The sequence below is a fragment of the Giraffa tippelskirchi genome, chromosome 9 (genome assembly GCF_054371585.1).
Source record: "Giraffa tippelskirchi isolate mGirTip1 chromosome 9, T2T-mGirTip1v1.2.pri, whole genome shotgun sequence".
NCBI classification, from domain to species: Eukaryota; Metazoa; Chordata; class Mammalia; order Artiodactyla; family Giraffidae; genus Giraffa; species Giraffa tippelskirchi.
In genome coordinates, this window is record NC_137283.1 from 140,368,643 (window position 1) to 140,392,646 (window position 24,004).

At 40.3% G+C, this 24,004-nt stretch overlaps 1 protein-coding gene and 1 long non-coding RNA gene across 3 annotated transcripts in view; one reads left to right on the forward strand and one right to left on the reverse strand.

The window, feature by feature from the left end:
- LOC145521074 (uncharacterized) overlaps positions 1-14,725 on the forward strand; it is a 28,348-nt gene extending 13,623 nt beyond the window's left edge. Inside the window, exons 3-4 of the long non-coding RNA XR_014065076.1 lie at positions 7,984-8,138; positions 14,346-14,725. This is a non-coding gene — a long non-coding RNA (uncharacterized LOC145521074). The remainder of the gene's footprint in view (positions 1-7,983; positions 8,139-14,345) is intronic.
- NHSL1 (NHS like 1) overlaps positions 1-24,004 on the reverse strand; it is a 400,302-nt gene that overhangs the window by 225,129 nt on the left and 151,169 nt on the right. The window lies entirely within an intron of this gene.

Consider the following 24,004-nt stretch of genomic DNA (forward strand, 5'->3'; position numbering starts at 1 on the left):
AAAATAAAAATGGTTAAAATGGGAGAAAATTTTAATTTCATTTGTCATATTATGGATTTATCTTTTACTATACTTATTAACTGCAGTAAAGAAATAAGATATATCAGGACTGATCCTATGAAACTATGTCTTGATTTTCTGGCTAGAAATCTGAAGTTTCTAGAATGTCCTTGAGCTTCATGGAGAAAAAATTAAATCTAAGTAAGAAAATGAGTCTTGAATAATTTCAAAGAGAAAACAAATTTATTGCTTGAATGAAACTTTTTCAAAAAAATGATCTTAGAATAAATGATGGTCCTTTACACTAAAGTAGCTTTATGAACAATGACAAAACCAGAAATAACTACCATAGCTTTCATAATTTTTTCTGTCCTAAAGTTTTCTGAATTATCATGAAGCAATATTACAAGTATAGCTTAATTGTAATCCATGAGAAAAATTCAATGAGACTATAATAGTACTCTTTCAATATTTCTTATCAGAGATGAATTAAGATACAAGATGTGATCCTGGTTCTTGGGATACCATTATTTTTAACTGATGGTTATATCATTTGTAATTGTTTGGAGTTTTATGACAATATAACATGATTTGATGTGCTATACTTCATCCTCCAGGATTGGGGTTGGGGATAGTTCATTCATCTTCATACTATATTATGGTTCCTTTAAAGATTCATAGTCTTTTGACTTGCCTCCTCCCATCGATTTGCATTTCAAACAAACAAGTGAGTCACTCACGAATGCTGCAAGACTGGCTACTCATATTTTGGATGCTTGAGCATTCTGTTCAAACAAGCATGGATACATGATGACTATTAATTTATCTGGATAGAATCACTAATAGGCTTAACAGGTTGAACAAGATCTTACACAGAATATTCAAGACTTTAAGAAAAAACAACCCATCCTAGAAGGTAAAAAAAAAAAAATCAGTCACTTACACACCTGTACATATTGCAAGAATGCCATTCATGGAACTCTCCTGTGTCACTGGAATTAAACTATGTTGGTAAAACGTATTTGGAAGGCACTTAGGAAACATATTGCAAAAACCTTTAAAAATAAAGCTCATTGCCAGTGACCAGGGCTTCCCCAACAGCTCATTGGTAAAGAATCCGCATGGAACGCAGTAAATGCAGGTTCGATCCTGGGTCAGGAAGATCCTCTGGAGAAGGAATAGGCAACCCACTCCAGTATTCTTGCCTGGGAAATCCATGGGGAGAGGAGTCCGTGGGGTCTCAAAAGAAGTCAGACACGACTTACTGTCTAAACAACAAGTGACCCAGAAATTTTACTTTTAATAATTCATTCTTAGGAAATAATTGTCAAGTATAGAAAGATACATTGTGCAAACATACGCCCTGAGCCCATATTTAAGACAGAAAGGAAGAACAAGGAAAAGGAGAAGGGGAGGGAGGAAAAGGGGAGGAGAGAGATCAAATGTCCAATAATAAGGGGATTGATTAAGTAATATATTTCCCTATAATGGAATACTACACAGGTAGTAAAAAAATGTATAGTTAAATAACAGCAAAAGATGACATGACATGTTTACTTTTAAAAAAGGAAAAGTTATCCTACACAATATGCTATCACTGCATATATCTGAGTATACTAAAAATTCTAAGTCAGTCTATTAAAAAAAATGTTAAAAAAAAATGTTTATTTTTTTGTGGGTAATAAGATTATAAGCATTTGTTTCTTGGTCCTCTATGTTTCTTTGAAAATGTCTCTAAGAAATATTTTAAAGTCTAGTGTTACCTAGCCATTACTGGTGAAGTCATATCTGAGTAAATATTTGATAAATTGAAAAACAAATATTGATTAGATAATGGTTGGCTGTGGTAGCCAAGTGACCATAATATGTATCACACTTGCCATCCAACACAAGACTATAAACCAGAAGATGCTGCCAATGTGCTTGCCAGCCTCTCTGGTTCTTTCTGGTCACACTTTCCATTTTAGTGTGTCTCCTTTTGAGTTCTTTCTAGTATCGGTCAGAGGTAAACTGTTTAACTGAATAGACACACTGAGACAAATTCTTATGTGCCCCCCAGGCTGGCTACCCAAGCTACACAAGCCAGTAGGAGCAAGTCATAAGTTGCAGGAAGCTCACAGATTTATTTAGGAAATAGACATATAATGCCTAGGAGAGGCACACACCAGGTACTGACCGAGCCAAGAGCAGAATCAGAAACTCCTGAGAAGCAGAGAATCATCTGTCAAAAGACTCAGAAGCCAGCATGACACTAAATGCTAAATAACAAGCTCAGTAAATAGAAAATACAACTTGACTCTAGCTATGTTAAAATCTGTATTAGTTAGGGTTCTCCAAAGAAACAGAACCAACAGGATGTGTGTATGTGAATGTATGTATGTATGCATGTGTGTACGTACGCATGTGTCCATCCATCTATCTAGAGATGTTTATTTTAAGGAATTGGTTCATGCGGTTGTGGGGGCAGCCAAGTCTGAAATCTGCAGGCCGTGCTGGAGGCCCAGGGAGAAGCTGACACCGCAGTCTGGAGGCAGAACTGCCTCTTCCTTGGGGGACATCAATCTATATCTTAAGACCTTCAAGCTGATAGGATGACAGTTGCCAAGCACATTGTGGAGGGAAATCAGCTGTACTCAAAGTCTACTGATTTCAATGTTCATCACATCTGAAAAATACCCCAACACCTGGACATGTGTTTGATCAAACATTTGGGCACCAGAGCCTAGCCAAGTTGACACAGAAAATGAACCATCACAAATACCAAGTCAGAAAAGTGGAATAAGAAACAGATACAACAAAATTAGCAGTTCTTTGGCCCTTCATCCTCGTTTTGTCAACTTTCCATCTTCCCTTTGCTCCCACCTGAATTCAGTGTTCATTTCTCAGTCCTCGTGTCTACTGCCCTGGCTGTGAGAGGAGGAGGGCTTTCAGAAACCCAAGGCTTCTGCACTACGCCACGACTGAGAGTGATTGAGCTTTCCAACGAGGCAGAATCTAAGTAATTCTTGGAGTGCTTTACTTCTGGGGCCTCAACTCTCACCTTCACACAGATTAAACACAAAATCCATTTCAAAAGAACTCATGTTGCCAACAATATTCTACTGAACATTCCTCTGCAGCTTAAACTCTACAAGTCAAAAAGCTAACAACACTGTCCAACAAAACCAGTTCCTCCTTCCTGGCTTAACATTGCCCATAGTGGCATTACCATGCTATAGGCCACCCACCTTCCACACCCGTTCAGCAGGCTTGTCCTTTGCCCCTTTCCATCAATGCCTAACACAGTGCCCAGCATGCCACACCACACAAGTAGTTGAATGAATACATGGATGCTGCACCTAGTCAGTCGTCATATTGGCAAATTCTATCCCAAAATGTCACCTCTTTTCTTTTTCTATTATCATTACCCAAATACAAGCCAGACCACTTTAACCTCATTCTTGTTTTTCAACTCCTGTTTCAGTTTTCCATTTCATCTCATACATAACAAGACTTAATCTCCTTAATCAGAGGTATAATCCTATCCCACCTCTATTCAAACACCAGTAATTCCCCTATTACCCATTGAATTTAGCACTAAGTTTTTTACCTGGGGTCCAAGTCCCTCCCAGTGTAAGCCCCAGGCTCTCTCCACAGTTATCCCCACTACTGTATTCAGTCAAGAATTTAACATACACGATATCTAGCTGGGGATGAAACGATCTGTAAAACAATCTGTGAGTGCCTGCTCTCAAGGTACTTGATCTGCAAGGACAAACAGTAGGGAAAGCACATGACACTATGTGCAGCAGAACTAAGATGGGTAGGGTGCCAGGAGAACTCAGGAGAGTGGAGAGGCACAGAGGGAAGGGAACAGAACACACAGCTTAAATGCTACCTCCTTGCATGAGTTGGTAGATTTAGCCAAGTGGACAAACTGTAGGAAAGCCCAGGCAGTCAGAAACAGCAGCCGTTACAATTCGGAGAGTGAAAGTCAACGATGAATCAAAGTACGTTTATTTAATTAAAGATTCAGGAAAATCATCTGTTACAACTAAATACAATTCAACAGCACATTGAGTATAATGTCTAACTATAAAGTAAGGAGATGAATTAAACACACACACACACCCCAGGAACTGTTATATCCAGATCAATATCCATCTTTAGAAATGATCTTGAGACATTTGTTTCAGGAATAACTCTGGAAATTACCACTCTATGTCAAAATTTTCATTATGTGAAGAGCTTAACACATACCTTATCACCAGATTTCTTGCCATATAATTTTGCTGAAAATGAATTCGATGCTCTTCAAAAGACAGTTAGCACAGGGAACTCTGCTCAGTGTTAGGTGGCAGCATAACACTGGATGGGAAGGGAGTTTGGGGAAGAATTGGATATATGTATAGCTGAGTCCCTTTGCTGTCCACCTGAAACTATCACAACACTGTTAATCAGCAGTACTCCAATACAAAATAAAGGTTAAAAAATAAAAAATTATCAACAACATGTAACAATAAAAAAGGAGACAGCTTCACAGTAATACCAGATATTGTCAATACTGCTACATAACAAGGTGGATACAAGGATGGTCACTGCATCATGGCTTGAGATGATAAAAATTTAAAAACAACCCACATGTCTATCCATAGGGGGATGACAAAACAATGTGACAGGAGCTGTGAGGATAGACATGAAAATGCTGACTGTGATTCTTCCTGAAGAGGGAAGTGGGACTAGTGAGCATGGGGAATAAAATCCTGTACCACTAGCACCTTTTCAATAACAATTTCATCATACAACTAACACATGAGCACAAACCAAAAATGTAAATATGCTAACAGATTCCAGATTCAATTTTTTAAAAATTCAACAAAGTTTTTAACGACACTAAAAACACTGGATGAAAGCCGTACTCTCTCAAAGTAACTATTATGAAAAGAATGTGTGTGTGTGCTTAGTTGCTCAGTCATATCTGACTCTGTAACTGTAGCCTGCCAGCCTCCTCTGTCCATGGGATTGCCCAAGCAAGAATATTGGACTGGGCTGCCACTTCCACTTTCACCTAAATGCAGTGCTGTGCTGTGCTTAGTCACTCAGTCACGTCCGACTCTTTGCAACCCCATGGACTGGAGCCTGCCAGGCTCCTCTGTCCATGGGGATTCTCCAGGCAAGAATACTGGAGTGGATTGCCATGCCCTCCTCCAGGGGATCTTCTTAACCCAGGGATCGAGCCCAGGTCGTCCACATTGCAGGAGGATTTTTTACCATCTGAGCCACCTATCAGATTTTTTTCTTAAATGTCAAATTTCATCTTTCTATTTGCAACCATTAGAGTTCCAGAGCTGTGGTTCATGGGAAAACTGGGGGCCTCATTACCACTGCTGTTAACATCCCTTTAAAGGTAGCAATTCCTTAGCTAAGGCAAAGAACTAGAACTGCAACCCAGATGAAACTGTAAACGTAGGAACAAGCAAGTGGAGTCCCATTTCTGAACTTAATAGCACAAACATAACAAAAGGAAGCAAAGTGGAATTTTAAAATGACTATTCCTGGACTGTTTCAGAGGTCAAAGTCCAATATTAATTCATAACATCAACTCTAATTGAAAGCCTTTTGTAGGACTGTAAAAGATGTATTTTACCATACAACAGTGGCCTTCTTAATGAAATTAAAGAATATTTCTTTCTATAACTGGTCAATAGGAGGTAAAAGGAAGGATAAATCCACACAACAATGAAGCAACTTCTGGCATTGTTAAAAAAAAAAAAAAAGACTGAAATAATGGAAAACTTCAACATTAAGAATTACTTTCGAGTCCACATCAGAATTTTGGATTTTCATGTTTTGTCATCACGTAAAATAATGCAAAAGTCATCAAAGTGAACCCTTGTTCTGCTGTATGTAATAAATTAAGGAGGAGAGCATGACCATCACTCAACATGACATAATTTCTCTTGGAAAGAACTGAATGGAAATGCATATACTTGAGACATGATTCTAAAGAGCAGGGGAAGAAAAGGAGGATAAAATGTCAATGTTTGGTCAACCACAATGTTTTCAGTTCTCTTCTAGAATTTCATTCACTCACCAAATCTCAACCAAGTCAAAATGCAAAGCAGCTAACAGAAAGAATCTCAGACCCTTTAATTGCCTGTTCAAGGAATGTATCTTTATTTTGTTCATTATTTTCCCTACTTTCATACCCTTTCCACATTCTCACAAACATGAATTTAGAAACGGAAATATCAAGTGAAGTATCAATAACTGGAAAATATCTGTGGTGTTCAAATCCTTTTGGTACACACCAACTGTAGTTGCATTTTGGAGGCCTATGAAAAAACGTTCATTAGTCATACAATTCGAATATTTTAACAGTTAATATTTCACTCTTGCTATGAAATCAGAAAAACATTCTAATACATGTTACACACTGTGTGAAAACTTAAGGATCACTGAGAAAGAACTCATTATAATGGACACACACTATAAGTCTTAAACCAGCACGGACAGCCTCAACTTCAAACAAGACTGCAAGGAAAATATGCATGCAGGTGTGCTCAGCCGTGTCCAACTCTTTGCAATCCCATGGATTGTAGTCCAACAGGCTCCTTTGTCCATGGGATCCTTCAGGCAAGAATACTGGAGTGGGTTGCCATTTCCTCCTCCAGGGGATCTTCCCCGACCCAGGGACCAACCCTGTGTCTCTGGTATCTTCTGAATTAGCAGGCGGATTCTTTATCACTAAGCTACCTGGGAAGCCAAGGAAAAGAACTCCTCTTTATAACCCAAAGTAGAGAAATGCCAGCTGCACTCAGTACCAAAGTACACTGCATAATGAAATCACCAGAAATTCTTACCCTATTTGTCCATTCTATCTGATGTCAGTTCATAGTATCCCAATGTGTGAATTCGCTTAGGAATTTTTTAAAAACAAACAAAAAATCCACTTTCTTTACTTTAGATTCTAATCCAAAGTAAAGCTCACATAATCTCATTCACCTACATTTCAAATGAGGAAACTGTAGCCTAAAGAGGTGATATAAGTCACCCAAGTATTGCAGTATCAAGCGCTAGAAAATCCTCAAAATTCTAACACTCTTCCAAGGTCAAGGTCACCTCCAGACACTGCATTTGGCACTCTGTCTGAACATCTGTGAGTGCACGAAAAAGAATCTTAAGCAGCATAAGGCAGCTCCTATTCTTGAGGTATTAGTATTTTTGCTGAACTTTAGAGATAAATAACATGAAAAGCAAGCCATTTTCTAACTGTTATTATTACTTAGGTATAAAAGAAAGACATCTGGAAAGAAAGGGATTTTTAACTTGGCCCAGAAATATATCATTTAGGGTTTTTAAAAGAGGTTTCATTACATAGGTATGATTCATTAAATCACTGGTCATCGGTGACTGAACATTCATCACTTGAGATACACAGAGAGAAAAGGGCAGACTGTTCTAGGACAGAACGTAACCAGGAGCCTCAGCACAGACACTCTACTCAGGGTCCTCAACCATCAGAACAGATGTCAGTCAAAATCTATCGCTAACTCAGTTGCTTACCAATTCTAAACATGGCATAAGCAAAAGATGTGGGGGCAAAAATAAGCAAGTTAGATTCAGAGAACAGTGACAAACCAGCCTCGCTTGAGGGCAGAGAGTGGGCAATGGGGGGGGAGGGGGTGGAGCTAAAAGAAAATAGGGACAAACTTATAGATTTATTAACACGAATAAAAACGCTAGATCTTTATGACTTTCAGCTTGTAAACTTTTTTAATAAGATTTATCTCATTCAATCATCAGCTAACTCTGGAAGTTGGCCATTACAATCCTCCCATGTTGCAAAAAAGGAAACCAGGACAAGTGAAGGGACTTGGCTGGGTCAGTCAGTCAGCAAAGGGATGGAACCAAGAGGTCCATCTGTTGACTAGGGGCAGTCACAGATCAGAATAGAAAGCGTTTTCCATGTCAAGACTTTATTTTTTCAACTTCATTTTACAGGTAATGCATTTTCAACTGGGGATATGACATAAATATTTTCAAAACATTCATCTGGAAGACAAGGGCAAAATGAATTTGATGAACAGGAACGCCTGAAGAGGGAAGACTCTTAGAAGACAACTGAAACAATGTGGCTGCAAAATGACTAGGCCTGGGTGAGTACGGTACGGGCCTGTATCTGATTATATTGTGATATAAGAAATATACTGATTTGATCTCTGTCCTGGTTCCTAGCAGAGAGCTTCTAGGACACTTGGAATATCCAAAAGGACAGAGGTGACGGAAGTGTTTTTTGATATTCACAGGAAGCTCCTTTCAACTATACCTGAATTTATCTTAATGGTGGGGGATGGAACCAACCCTCTGTTTAGGGGGTTGGAATTTTCAGTCCCACCTCACTCATCTCCTACCTCCAGGGAAAACAGAGGGACTGGAGACTGAGTTCAATCAACAATGACCAGTGATTTAGTGAACCATACCTACGTAATGAAACCTCCGTTAAAAACCCTAAATGATGAAATTCAGAGACCCTCTGGTTGGTGAATGCATCCCTGTGCCAGGGCACACCCCAGCTCCACAGGTACAGAAGCTTCTGTCCAGAAGGCCCTTCCAAATGCCACCCTGTGCACCTCCTCAGCTGGCTGTTCATCTAGATCTTCTATGATACTCTTTATAATCGACCAATAAACATAGGTAAGGGTTTCCCTGTGCTTAGTCACTTCAGTCTTGTCCGACTTTGTGTGACCCCATGGACTATAGCCCACCAGGCCCCTCTGTCCATGGGGATTCTCCATGCAAGAACACTGGAGTGGGTTGCCATGCCCTCCTCCAGAGGATCTTCCCAACCCAGGAATTGAACCCAGGTCTCCTGCATCGCATGCAGATTATCGTCTGAGCCACCAATTCTGTGAGCTTCAAGCAATCTGAGGAGGGGGTTATGGGAACCCCTCACTTATAAACTGGTTGGTTAGAAATACAGGCAATAACCTGGGACTTTATTTTTTTTTTTTTAGAAAAAAAGGGACCTTTAACTTGTGTCTAAACTGAGGGTGGCAGTCTTGTGGGGCTGAATCCTTAACCAATGGGGGTTGAGTTAGCTCAAGGTAGAGTGAGAATTGCTTACTGTAAGAAGAAAGCCAACACGCGTGGCATCAGAAGTACTGTGGGTAGTGTTCTCATCTTGGTGGTGACATGGCAGATCTGAGGATGACCTTTAGCAGTTTTCTCCCTTCCACTGGCCCTCGGCAGAATGCCCACTTCACCCAGAAGACATCACACAGCCCTGAAAGAGAAAATTAGAGAACCAGAAGGCCCAGCTCCTGTCTCTCCTCCTAGGACCTGTCAGGTCTCTCCAAATAGGTTATCTCATTAAGAATGGTTCGAGCCTCACTATGACAGGCTGCTAATCCAGTCCCTGTCCACAAGGCTACTTTTACAGCCCTGCCAGGAACACGGTGGCCCTGTGATTCACACAGTAGAATGAGAGAGATCTTCAGGAAGAAATTGTTCACTGGGTGGGTACACAATGAGGGAGACAGAAAAGTCAAAGTTGACCTTCAGGCTCCTGTGTGATGGCTAGAAGAATGGTGGTACTCCCAACAGAACAGGGAAAACAGAGGAACTATGGGGTGAAGACATACTTGAGGAAGTATGGATAACATACCCAAAAAAATGCCCAGGGACTCCAGGCAAAGAGGGGTAAACTGAATACAAGTATAAAAAGTCCCACTAAAACTAGAGACAAAAAAAAAATTTTTTTTTAACTATTTTAAGAAGATGGAAAAATGGGAATGCGTAACAAGAAAATTTTGGAAATTGGAATACAGAAGGTTGAGTAGGCTGGAGAATTGACAAGGCCAATGCTGAGGCAGCTGGAGGAAGCTAAGGACCTACACTGTTTACACTGCAGGGTCTTCACAGCGCAGGTCTTGGTGGTAACAAGCACTGACGATGTAGAAATGAGTTGATTTTCTTGGGAAGCAGGGAACAGCAAAAACAAGGATTGGTTGAAAACTGCTTAAGCAGTCTGAATCCTACATCCCACCAGTCCCCTCCTCAAACCACTGGTGACCAACCCTCACCCACCCTAGTAGGAGACTGGAGATTATTTCTCACCAGAGGCTAACATGGAAGGTTTACAGTTGAGAATCTACCAAAAGCAGAGGTGTTAATAGCTGCCATCGGAATGCTCAGACTCCTGCCTTCTTTCCACAGTCTCTGCAAAGCTGACAGCCAAGTCTTACCCTCCAGCTATGAGATGAAAAGTGTTTTCTCTGGAGAATCTGACCAGTCTATTATCTGTCTGCCAATGCAGGAGTCTCAGGCTTGATCCCTGAGTCAGAAGATCCCTTGGTGAAGGAAATGGGCAACCCACTCCAGTATGCCTGCCTGGGAAATCCCACGGACAGAGGAGCCTGGCAGGCTACAGTCCATGAGGTCGCAAAAGAGTTGGACATGACTTAGCAACTAAACATGCATGCATAATGACCTAAAGTTATTATCAGCAGGGATTCTCCCACAAAATCTGTCCACTTAGTTAACTCTGTCTAAACTCTCAGACCCTCCAATCCGCCTTTATGTTCCACCATGCGTAAATGAATAGACAATATAGTACTACCCAGACACCCTGGGGGAAAAAAATGACTAAAATACAAAGGAGACCTAAACAGAATGGGAAAAAAAAAAAAAAACACTAACTTGATAGAAACATATTCAATGTGAATAAAATTTTTAAAACATTAATATTCTCAAAGAGATATGAGGAGACAATATAACAGTGCAACTAAGAGCAGGATGGCATATAAAAGAGCACTCAGAACAACAGAAAAAGAGCTCTTGGAATTAAAAATCTGACAGCAGAAATGAAAGGCTCAACAGAAGACCTGGAAGAGAAAGAACAAGAAATAGCTCAGAAAGTAAAACCACAAAACAATGAGAATGAAAAATGTAGAGAAAAGATAAAGCTTGAACATCAGCCCAGATCTCACATCAGAAAATATAAAAAGAGAGCAAATTAAGAATTAATTCAAAACCTTTAATCAGAACTAAAGCAAACAGTTTTCTTGATTTAAAAAACTCATCAAGTACACAACAATATTAACTAAAACAAAAACAAACACAGCCCAAAGGACATCACTGTGAAATTTCAGAACTTTAGGATGTAAGAGCTGACGCTAATATCTTTTAAAGAGGGAAAGAAGAGTCTTGAACTTGTTTTTCAATTTTGTTGTTGCTTTTGGGGCTCCAAAATCACTGCAGATGGTGACTGCAGCCATGAAATTAAAAGACGCTTACTCCTTGCAAGGAAAGTTATGACCAACCTAGACAGTACATTAAAAAGCAGAGACATTACTTTGCCAACAAAGGTCCACCTAGTCAAGGCTGTAGTTTTTTCAGTAGTCATGTATGGATGTAAGAGTTGGACTACAAAGAAAGCTGAGTGCCGAAGAATTGATGCTTTTGAATTGTGGTGTTGGAGAAGACTCTTGAGAGTCCCTTGGACTGCAAGGAGATCCAACCAGTCCATCCTAAAGGAGATCAGTCCTGAGTGCTCATTGGAAGAACTGATGTTGAAGCTGAAACTCCAATACTTTGGCCACCTGATGCGAAGAGCTGACTCATTTGAAAAAACCCTGATGCTGGGAAAGATTGAAGGTGGGAGGAGAAGGGGATGACAGAGGATGAGATGGTTGGATGGCATCACCGACTCAATGGACATGAGTTTGGGTAAACTCTGGGAGCTGGTGATGGACAGGGAGGCCTGGCATGCTGCAGTCCGTGGGGTCGCAAAGAGTCAGACACAACTGAGCGACTGAACTGAACTGAAGTTGTGTCTGGACTGTAGCCCACCCGGCTCCTCTGTCCATGGGATTTTCTAGGCAAGAATACTGGAAAAGGTTGCCATTTCCTTTCCCATGGGATCTTCCCAACCCAGGGATTGAACTCCTGTCCCCTGCATTGACAGGTGGATTCTTTATCACTGAGACACCAGGAAAGCTCCACCTTCTCAATACCAAAGTGAAAACTAAAAGCTAAAAAAACTTAAAGGGCAATGTTTTCAGAGTAGAAAAAGTAAACAATTTTTAACCTAAGATTCCTATTTCAGCAAAACTACCAATCAAATGAAAGGGTTGACATGCAAAAAACTTTGCCTGTAATATAGTCTTTCTAAGGAAGACACCTAGGCCAAGCTCCACCCAAATGAAGGAGTAAACCAAGAAGGTGTTATGAGACAAACCTAAGTCGGGAGAGAGTAGGATCTCCAGGATGACAGTGAAGGAGTTCAGAGTGACAGCTGCACAGTAGTTATAGAGAAGAATCAACCTTGATTAGATCAGATCAGAAAGCTCAGGGAGAAACTTCAAAAACAGATGGAATTCAGAGAATTCTTAAGAAGACACTGCTAGGATAGAGTCTGAAGTGGACATAACAACAAACACACCAAAAAACCCACTAATGTCAGGGGAAACAGAAGATGTATAGTAAATGAAAAATAATCATGTTTGCTGATGTGGCTCTGCTTTGAATAGCATCTGTAATAATACGGCAAACGCCAAATGGTGAATTAAAAACCACAAGACAAGTGTGTAGGGAGGATGTGGGGATGGGAGGTATACATGTGTGGTAGCGGCTGGATAGAGGGAAGGAAAAGAGCTAAATCCTCATCTGAAGAGGTTAAGAGATATTAATAACACCTAAAACTAAAAAATCATGAAATCACAAAACCAGCATGATTATGCAAGTAAACTTCTTAAAAATCAGCTTAAAAAATGTGAATGGCTACCCATGTCCATGGTTTTTCACATGAGCCAATCCCCACTGCTCATTTCCATGGCCATAAAGCCAGCTCATCATCAAAGGAAATGTACCCAACATGAAATCAATCACCATAAATCTGCTACAGCCATAGAGAAAAGTCAAAGCAAGTAGTTAAACAGTTCCTTAGCAATTACTGGTTTTTTCAGTAGCTATATACAGATGTGAGAGTTGGACCATAAAGAAGGCTGAGCACCAAAGAATTGATGCTTTCAAACTGTGGAGCTGAAGAAGACTCTTGAGAGTCCCTTGGCCTGCAAGGAGATCAAAGCAGTCAATCCTAAAGGAAATTAACCCTGAATATTCATGCAAAGGACTGTTGGTGAAGCTCAAATACTTTGGCCACCTAATGGGAAGAGCCAACTCATTGGGAAAGACCCTGATGCTAGGAAACTGAGGGCAAGAGGAGGAGGCAGAGGATGAGATGGTTAGATAGCATCACTGACTCAACAGACATGAATTTGACCAAACTCTGGGAGAGAATGGAGAAGAGAGGAGCCTGGCATACTACAGGCAGTGGGGTCACAAAGAGTCAGACACAATTTAGCGACTCAACAGCAACAACAACAAAGCAGTTACATCCTTGAATGCTAAAGACAATACATTACCTTTCAAGGTACTGCAGTAACTATTTAGCCAATAAAGAATTTTATCACTGCCTCCACCTCATGGTTTTCTTTCCCCTTCACAAGTTATTCATCTGACCACCCAACAATAAGATTTAAAAAGGAAAGCATTTAATTATTATCTCCGACTGAGGAAAATTAAAACCCACAGTATGTTAATAGGGTACTTCAGCTTTGTCTAGATCTGCAAGGCCACTTGAAAGGTAACGTGTTCTATTTTTCATATTACATGGTTATAGAAAAAACATGTGAACAAAAGCGGTATATCTGATGGCTCAGCTGGTAAAGAATCCACCTGCAATGCAGGAGACTCAGGTTTGATCCTTAAGTGGGGAAGATCCCCTGGAGGATGAAATGGCTACCCATTCCAGTATTCTTGCCTGAAAAAATCCCATGGACAGAGGAGCCTGGCAGAGGAGTCTACAGTCCATGGGGTTGCAAAGTAGTTGGACATGGATATGACAGAGCATCCATGCACAAGCAATCAAGTAATTGAGAATCCTTTCCAATTCTTCCTGAAACAGATATTCACTATGGCTCAACTTAAAGTACTACATTATGACTCTGAAAACATGAAATATATTCATTTTCAAGGACTTAATAAAGCAAAAATATTTCTAGATTATTCCTTCTCCATTAGCCTAAATAATCCACTTTGACTGGAATTTCATCGTCAGAACTGTACATTTCCTAATTACGATCAATGTTAAATTTTGTCTATTCATATGTTTTCAACGAGAAGCTTGCAAAGTGATTGATTTCCCAGGGGAGAAAATTTTTCACTAGAAAAAAAGATTATTGTTATTTGGTCTTACTCCATTAATATAAACAGACATTTATATAGTGAAGGTTTAAGTGGCTAGAACAATTTCTCAGACTCAGCATTTTTTACCTCTTCTCTTTCTCCCTCCATTTTTATAGCTACAAAGGAAACTGTCAAGATTCATTTCTAGCTGCAGAGATGGTGAAGCTCAGCTCCATATAACACAATTGTTGCATAGTTCTGAAAGCTCTTCATTGGTTTTTCTTTTTTCAAAGTTCAAGTTAAAAAACAGAAGTTCATTTTCACTTTGGAAATCAAACTTGAAAGAAAAATGTGACCTCCCAGAACTTGGTTCCTTCCAAGGAACTCCCTCAAGGACATAAATTGTTAAGACATGGCCACTTGGGGAAAACATTTTCAAGTCTTGTTTGACAGGCAAAGTTACATGGGACTTGACAGGAGTAATTTTTTTAACAAGCTCAAGTCTGTCTTTTCTTTACATGTTCAACATGATTTAAAAACATGTACTTTACCAAAAGCTTGTTGGATTCTATAAACATCTCAGATCCTTTTCCAGAGAATGCTGAGTAGAAGTGGAAAGCATCTTTAGTGCTTTATATATCGTTTATTTAAAACACACACACCATATTACAACAGTAATCAAATGTAAATGCATGCTCATATAAAACAGAGGTAAGTAAAAGCAAAAATACATTTAATTATTATAATAAGGGGGCTTTTAAAATTGATAAAACTGCTGACCCTTATCCATTTAAACTCTCCTAGAAAAAAATTTAAAAGAGGCACCATAAGCAGCAGCCTATTATAAACACTCAGATTGAAATACTCGGCATATAGTTGCCAGTTGCCCCACATGACCCTGCAGGCTTCAGCTTCTCCAACCCGGCCTGGACCTCTCAGGGGTAATACGTGCCTGCAGCCGAGACTCTGCTAATAAGCACAAGACCTAAAACGTGCCCCGTGCCATCACCTGCACACCCTAGAAACCATCCTGTTCCCTGCCCCCAAAACTCTGCACCCACACATCCTACTACCACAAAATCATAGTCTATCTTCCCCTCGCCTAAAAAAGGTCTCTGGAGGCCTAACTCAGATCATCCATGCTATAGATGAAGCCAAGGTCACACAGCTTAAGCGAAAGGGTTGGGAAGACAAAAAATCCTGGTTGTCATTTATAATTCTCTTTCCCACAGCAAATTCTCACATGATGATTAGACCCTGTGGCACTGCTGGTCTGGGGATCTATCTTTCAGGTTGAACAGGCTTACATTACATTGCCCTGTGCCTGGTTATGCTTTGGAAACATGGTTTATAAGAGCAAATATATTACAAGTTCACAACAATATACAAATTCACTTTTGTAACCTGACAGGTTTCTAGATTTGAGATTATGTGTGTAATAAAATCAACTCATTGGAACTCAACAAACCAAAACCCCTAACTAATGTGATTTTATCTGATCCCAGTCTGAAAAAAGGATTCCCTGGTGGCTCAGATGGTAAAGAATCTTCCTGCAATGCAAGAGACTCAGGTCTGATCCCTGGGTTAGGAAGATCCCCTAGAGAATGGAATAGCCACTCCAGTATTCTTGCCTGGAGAGGCCCATGAACAGAGAAGCCTCGTCGGCTACAGTTCCTGGGGTTGCAAAAGAGTCGGACATGACTGAGCGGCTAACACTTTTATCTCACAGTTTGAAAAGAGGAAAAACATCAAAACATCAAAATGTAATCAAAACACCATTTTTAGAGAACATGCTGAATACAGTTAATCCAATATTCTAGATTTTCAGAACTGAATTATCATGGTATCTACAGCAGTAATCCTGAAGTCCCACAACTACCCCAATTACCAAACCTAACTATTAGCCATCTAGAAAACTCAATTAACCAGAACACAAGCACACTCATTGCATGTGTGCTAAGTTGCTTCAGTCGTGTCTAACTCTTTGCGACCCCATGGGCCATAGCCCACCAAGCTCCTCTGTCCACAGACAGACAAGAATACTGGAATGGGTTGCCATTTTCTACTCCAGCAGATCTTCCTGATCCAGGGATCAAACTCACATTTCTAACATCTCCTGCATTGGCAGGCAGATTCTTTACCACTAGCGCCACCTGGGAAGACCATACGCTATAAGAATCCAATCAAATAATTAAGTCTAACCCTTTATACCAACATTTAAGCCCAACCCTTTATTCCAAAGTCTTAACTGTATTTACATTCCAATTTAAAAATACGCTAAGAAAAAGTAAGAAGTTAAAAAAAAAAATTGTAAGGGCCAGTCCAAAGTACCTATCAGCTAATATTTCTTGTTCTATAGGTCAGGTACTGTTCTATATATCTAATTTTATCCACACAACAACCATTAACACAATGCCCATTTTACCAAGGAAAAAACATAAGCACAGAGAGGTTAAGTAATTTATTCAAGGTCACACAGCCTCTCTCTTTACTATGCTCTGCAGCCATTATCAAACTGCTTCAATTATCTTTGACCTCTCCAAATTAGTGGATTATACAGTACTAACAGCTAATTTACGGATAGCTTCCATTAATAAGAAAATAATCAATGGAAAAGCTGAATTATATTGGGTAAAGCAAAATAGGATTCCACCGCCAACAACACCAAGCACTCGATACATTCATGCTTGTATAGTTTCCTCATGTTTATTTAAATGTGTACGTCCCATCCACAAGTAAAATCCCATGTCTGCCTCAAGTTTTCCTAGTTACGTTTTTTCGTTAGGAGGCACTCACTAAAATATCAAAATGGGGGTTTTATGTAATCAGTATTTAGAAAGAATAATCCTCTCCCTTCAGATTTTGTTTAGAAAGTCCATCCCTACCCTGTGATTGTGGTGAGTCACCTCCCCACTCTCTAGATGCTGTTTAAAGTTCCTGGGAAAAGGGAAATCAGAGAGGCTGCCCTTACCCTGAGGACGAGGAACAAGCCCAGGGGGCAGGTTATTAATCTCCAAATAGGCCAGCTAGCGAGTGTGCCCCTAAGGCACAGACTGGCAGGATTCGGAGATTCTTCAAGCAAGGCTTTCAGTGTATGGTAATGAAGCATGTGTTCAAAAACCCAAATTGCTCCAGACCAGAGGAAGAAGCTCAACTCTCTGGGAATCAAGCTTCTGCAGCCCCAGTCACTGCCAAACACAGGCTACAGGTCTCTATGTACAACCACTCCTCTGGCCCCAGGCCAGCTGATAGTGCAGACATGGGTCCTCAAACTTCAGATTCAGAATCACCTGGAGGGCTGTTAACAGCAGATTGCTGAGCCCATCCACCGGGATCCTGATTTAGCAGACCTGGGATGGGGCCAAGATTTTGCATTTTCTCCAAGTTCACAGGAGATGCTGATGCTGCTGGCCAAGGAATCATATTTTGAGAACTGTTGAATGAAGTTAATGGTTAGGGTCCCAATTCTCACAGCTGCTGCCACCAGCAATCACTATGAGGTTAAAGGTATTTTCCATTAATACAGCTAAACGTGCTAGAGAGTGGAGTATCAACCAGTTAGTCTCATCACCGCTTCTCCTCCTCCATCACTAACAAGTAAACTAGGCCATTTCCTTGGGGCATAACCTTGAGATAGTATATTACAGTGCTACAGTATTTAAATACAGCAAGCATGGGGAGAGAAGGAAAGACAAGATGAGAAAATGCCCCCTTAAAACACACCACTAAATAAAAATAAGCCTGAAATTGAATTTGTTCCTAAATTATCTCTCTTCTGACACTGATCATGAATGTCTGGCAAAAGAAGAGAGGCCAGAAGATGGGAATCATTAACAAAAACACTTTGTATTTAGAGACTAGATTACCTTTCATCAGTACAGCTCAAAGAACCACACAAACTTTATTAATTCTCTGCAGACTCACAAAAACACTGTCACACGGGCTGCTAATTCACCTCAATGGGTCACGCCACTGGGTTAGTGGCACAGTGATTAAAAAATAACCTGAATAAGGCAGAAAATACCTAACACACCCTAGCCAAATTCAGAAATTTTTCAATATTAAAATGAACAAAAGTTCACAAAACTTAAAGTTATTCACATAAAATGTTTAAACACACAACCAACCTTTACCACATTTTGTCTCAACAACTTACCAATTTTGTGACTCTGGGCAAATTACCTCTCTGTGCCACTCAGTAAAACGGAGGTGGAGGTGGTGACATGTCTCTCTTACACAGTTATTCTGAGTATTAATGAAACCAGATTATAATAAGTATCCTACAAATGTAAGCTACAAAAGTTATTCGGTCAATGTTAACATAATTATTACGTGGACTTTGCAATTTACAAGCAATAGATTTAGATTACTAAATGTAATGGAATGTGAAATGTAATAATAGCACTCAGACATTTTTCTCACTCATTTCACACCTTCATCCCCTGCCACCACTATCATGGGTGTAGTTGCTCTGTCCCCCTATTTTTCCATAGACCATTAATGTTTCAGCTAAACCATCCAAAATTTAGAGTAAAAGAAACAAGGTTAATCTTCACCTTTCCACAAAACAAGAACCAAAGCTGCAGCAAGAGATATTTGACAGACCTTTGTTTTTAAATTCTGGTGAGCCAAATCTAAACAGACCCCATATGCTGCCAAGACCAGGCACCCGCAAAGGTGAGAAATCTTGAGACATGTCTAATCGCCATTCTGGTGAATGGGGAAGGAGATGTTTATTTGTTTTTCAAGGGGGAAAAGAGAAATGTAATTTCAGAGGAAAAATAGCAACATAATATTTACTAGTATAACAGGAACACTACTCAATTAAAGAACCGATAAAGTAGGGAGGAGACAACTATCTTTCGACTCAACAATCTGTTTGTGGTAAAGATTCAGAGAACTGTCATTATGGGCAAACAATCTTAGATATAAAATATGATGAATTCTTACAGCAGATGAGTATAAGAACAAAGACTTAACAATCCACTGGACTAATGGATAGAACTCCAACACATCCTCTCCTAAATACTACTCATGAGTGCAACTGGCAAGTTCACAAATACTAAACACAGAGAAGAAACCCTAGGAAGCAGGAGGAGAAAAAAAAAATTCTATCTGCTTGGTAACTCTGTGTGAACACACAGGTCCCTGGAAACATCATAAGGACTTCACTTGGAAGCCAAAGCAAAGTAAGAGATTGTCAGAGAGATGCACTCCAATGCTTCTCCTATTTAAAACAGCTTCTGGATGTCGACGGCCTGGCAGAAATTCTCACATAGCTAGGTTTTAAAAGACGAGGACAAAAAGTTATAATGAGACAATGATACCACTGTTGTCTTAAAAATGTTATCTAGTGCTATACTGATAGATAGATAGATAGATAGACAGATAGATAGATAGATAGGATCTTCCTGACACAAGGAGCGAGCCTGGGTCTCTAGGATTTGGGGCAGATTCTTTACTGTCTGAGCCACCAAGGAAGCCCCAGATAGATCAATACATATTAGCAAAAAAGGAATAGGAGGGAAACAGGCACACTCCAGCTTGTGATACTGTTTCTTCTTTATATCCTCTGTACTTTACAAGTTTGAAATTTATGATGAATATACACTAATCTCATAATCAGAACTATTGATGACATACTTTGCAAGGTTGAAAGCTTGTCGACGTACTTTTATTTATACAAAACTACACTAGCAGTGTAATTCAATGATTAAGTTTCTGAGTCTACCCTATGAATAACACTTAAGTTCATCATTTCTATACTAATTCAGTACCAATCTTTGGTCTTAAGCATACTGACAACCAGGAAAAAAATAACTCAAATATCCACATTTGCTTCACTCAAATGTCTTTGAGTATTACTCTACACTGTTCTCTGCACTCAAGGTAGTTATAACCAACCCAGTGAAGTTAAAATACTAAGCAGACCTCCAGATCACATGCATTTATTTAGCTAATAAAGTCACTCTCTCAGAGTAAAATGTTCCACACTGAAATTCAAATGCAACTCTGTATCAGTAATGGTCTCCTCCCACGTCAGGCAGTAATTCACAGTCAGGCAGTAATTCACAGGCAGTAATTCACCTTCTGCATGCAGGATACCCAGATAAAAGGCAGAAAATGCCCACCTGTAAACAAACTCAACTTACACTGTGTTCTTAAAAACATTTAACAGAAGTACCTCCTCCTTTTTTCATTCTCAATACAGGAAAAGCTTACTCATCTCTTTGGAGGCTCATATTTTAAATGGATCTAAATCAAAGCACTGACGATAAAAAACATATAAGAAGATGCTTAAATTAACAATCCATTTCAAGGTTAATTAATCTCATTTTTCCCTAATCAATTGCATTCTCTGACGCCCCCTCCCAGAAAAAAAGCTACTTTTGGTTTCAGAAATAAAAAAGAAACTGGTTTAAAATACATACAGAAAAATAATGCAAGTAATCACTGTGAGCATATATACAAGTAAAGGGTAATGAGCAAATTAAAGGATAAACAAGATAATCCAGAAATTACATATATAGCAAATGGAGGGAAAAGAATATTTTTAAGCTTGCATGGAGAAATTCTGGAAGAATACAGAGAAACTAATAAAAGTGGTTATTCTAGTGGGGAGAAGGGAGGACAAGGCAGATGTGGGATAGAAGCAGAAGTGAGCCTTCCCAAGGCATAACTTTTTGTGTATTTTTTCAGTAATGTAAGTGGATAGCCTGTTCAATAAATTATGTGAAAAACTATGCTAAGATTATTCGGACTGCTCATGATTTTCCACCAACCACAGCCCTCATATAATGCAGACGTACAAAATCCCAGCTATGGAGTCAGGCTGCCTGGAGTTCCCTGAGATACCACCAGCTGGCTAAGCAGAGCTGAACATTCTGAGAGCTGCAAGGCGGCGCCCGTGCCCACATGGTGGTCACAGGAGCCAGACCATCAGCAGGGAAGTGGCAGAGCACCTCAACAATGCTTCTCAGATGCCAGCAGAGCCAGGCAGGAATTAGTTACGCACAGCAGAGCCCCCAGAGAAGGCAATGGCACCCCACTCCAGTACTCTTGCCTGGAAAATCCCATGGACGGAGGAGCCTGGTAGGTTACAGTCCCTGGGTTCGCAAAGAGTCGGACACGACTGAGTGACTTAACCCAACCCAGCAGAGCCCCCGCTTAACTCGGTCTCCTTTTCTACTCACCTGAGTGCTAAGTCCTCAAAACATTTTTGTCAGATGTCTAACACAGCCACGTAAAAGTCCCCCACTATATTTTACCATGTGTTACTGCCATGTTAATCAGTCAGTTACTACACAGTCCTTCACACAGTACTTTCCCAGCTTTTAATCAAAGGGGTAAAAAGTAGAGGAAAGAACAAAGGGATTTCCCTGTAGGAATAACCTCAGTCGTCTGTTCTCCCCAAGCAAGACATCGTTTTTTTGGGGGGGAAGGAGGGTAATGTCTTGTGAAACAAATCAGAAGAATAAATGAAAATAGAAGAATACTAATGGAAGAAAATTTCCACCTTCTCACGATGGGGTGGGGGGTGGGGGAGGCGGAGTGAAAAAAATCTTATTCCAGAAGGATTTATATTTGTGTTTTAGAATATAATTTTTAGACGAAGCAAGCAAGCTAAAAACACCTAAAATCAGTATTTTACATGTATAGAAGTGCCACTGTCCTTCAAACTTACAGGCAGGTTTTCTAAGTTAGATACCAATTTAAATTGGTAATGTGGAAGTCAGAACAGATTTTCCTTCTAGGCATAATGTTATCAATAATGGTTAATTCCATTCCTTAATATTTACTTGCGTATCAGATCATTCACATGAAGTGGTAAAGTACCCTATTTCCCTTGTACCCCTTGCAACCCAGCACTAACAGAATAACCCCAAACACACCTCACGAACGGAGGACTATCCCACAGTCTTCAATCGACCAGATTCCTAACCCACAACACAGACTGGTGTTTCCAAAACTCTGGTTAATCAGAATCACCTGGGGGTACTTGTCAGCCAGGCGTGTTCCTGGCCTCACCCCAGACTTGCTGACTCAGAGTCTCCAGAATCTCTGGGAATCTGTTTTTAAACAGGGCCCTGGTGCATCTGATGACTCAGAATATGTGGGAAACACCAGATGAATGAAATAGTGCTAACAACTGTTTTGCACCCAAAGGTGCTCAGGGAACGCTGAGATCTGAGCAGAGCCCCTGAAGTTCTGAATGGGGACATGAAATCAGGAAAGAGCAAGGTTTAGGCTTTGATAGCTCCCTGGGCAACTGAGATAAAGGAGATGGTTCTTAGAGGTTCCCAAATGGTGCAGTGGTCAAGAATCCGCCTGCCAATGCAGGAGACACAAGAGACGTGAGTTTGACCCCTGAGTGAAGATCCCTTGGAGAAGGAAATGGCAAACCACCCCAGTATTCATGGACAGAGGAGCCTGGCGGGCTACAGTCCGTGGTGTCACAAAGAGTCAGACATGACTGAGCTCCTGAGCACGCACACTTAGAGCTAAAAACCCAGTGGGAGCTCAGTTGGGTCTGCAGTTCCTATGAAGAGAAGGGAGGAAATGGAGGTGCACAGGGCCCCCAAACATTTGCACAAAGACTCCAGGAGAAGGGCTCGCTTCCCCTATCCCCAACCTTCTCCCACTCTCAGCCCCACAAGCCAAACCCCCGTAAGGTAGAAAGAAACCACCACCCTTCACACATTCCTGTCAGGAACCACATGTACTTTAAGATCCTGGGCAGAATTCTCTGGCTTTCAAATGGGAAGTAGCTGTGTGTTTCTCTCTGACCCAAGCTTTATCTTCTCAGTTTCAATGAACAGCCACCTGAGGTAGTACATGGACATCCACGTACACCCAGATGCTAACTCAGCCTTCACCGTCATCAAAACAACAGCAAATGTTAAACACACATGGGCTGTGTGCCAGGCACTGTGCTAAGTACTTCAGAGGCATGTCTCCAATTTCTTGGCTATTTGATAATAGTTTGAGAGGTTTCAAAATGAAGAGAAGGAAAAGGGAGAAGGCCAAAAGACTTAAGACTCCCCCCACCTCCGATATTTGACAGGCTTTTGCCATATCCTCTTGGCATCAGTTTCCCTCATCTGAGTACAGAATGTCATGATTTGAGGAAGGATAGTACCATGGAATGGTTAGGACAGGCTCTGGACACAAGTCTGCCTGGGTTCAAATCCCAGCTCTGTCACATATTAGCTGTGAATGTGGACAAGTTATTTGTGCCTTAGCTGCATCGTCTTTCAAACCAACAACAACAGTATCTGCCCCATGAAGCTGCTGTACATGGTACAGTGTCTGGCCTACAGCAAGTACTCTGACATCAGCTGTCCTCATTACCAGGCAATACAAATCAACAAAAAGACAGCCCAATACCAGAAATTGGAATTGTGCTGCTGCCTAGATATCGATATCTCTTTTCTATTGTTGTTGGAAAGATGCTAAACACTCTCATAGACATATTTAATTCAGAACGAAAGGGACTCAGGCTGGGACCTCCAGGGCCTTTTCTCAGAAGAAAAGCCTTCATTCAGAAACAGAAGGTCCATATCTTTTGCTACATTTGTCTGATGTGCTACTAAGGCACGCGTTTTTAGAATCACAGACCACAAATGTAACATGTGAAAGCAAGATGGCCATTGGCACCATCCTGCTGATTCTGAACTTTAAACCTTGCAAAACTAATTCACTCTGGGATATAAACCAATTTGAGGAGAAACAGAGCTAAATAAATAAGTTAGTAGGTGCCTAGTTAGGTGCAAGTCATTTTATTTTACACTTAAACTGTCATTTTTAAAATATATTAAAATGATAGCCAGACAAA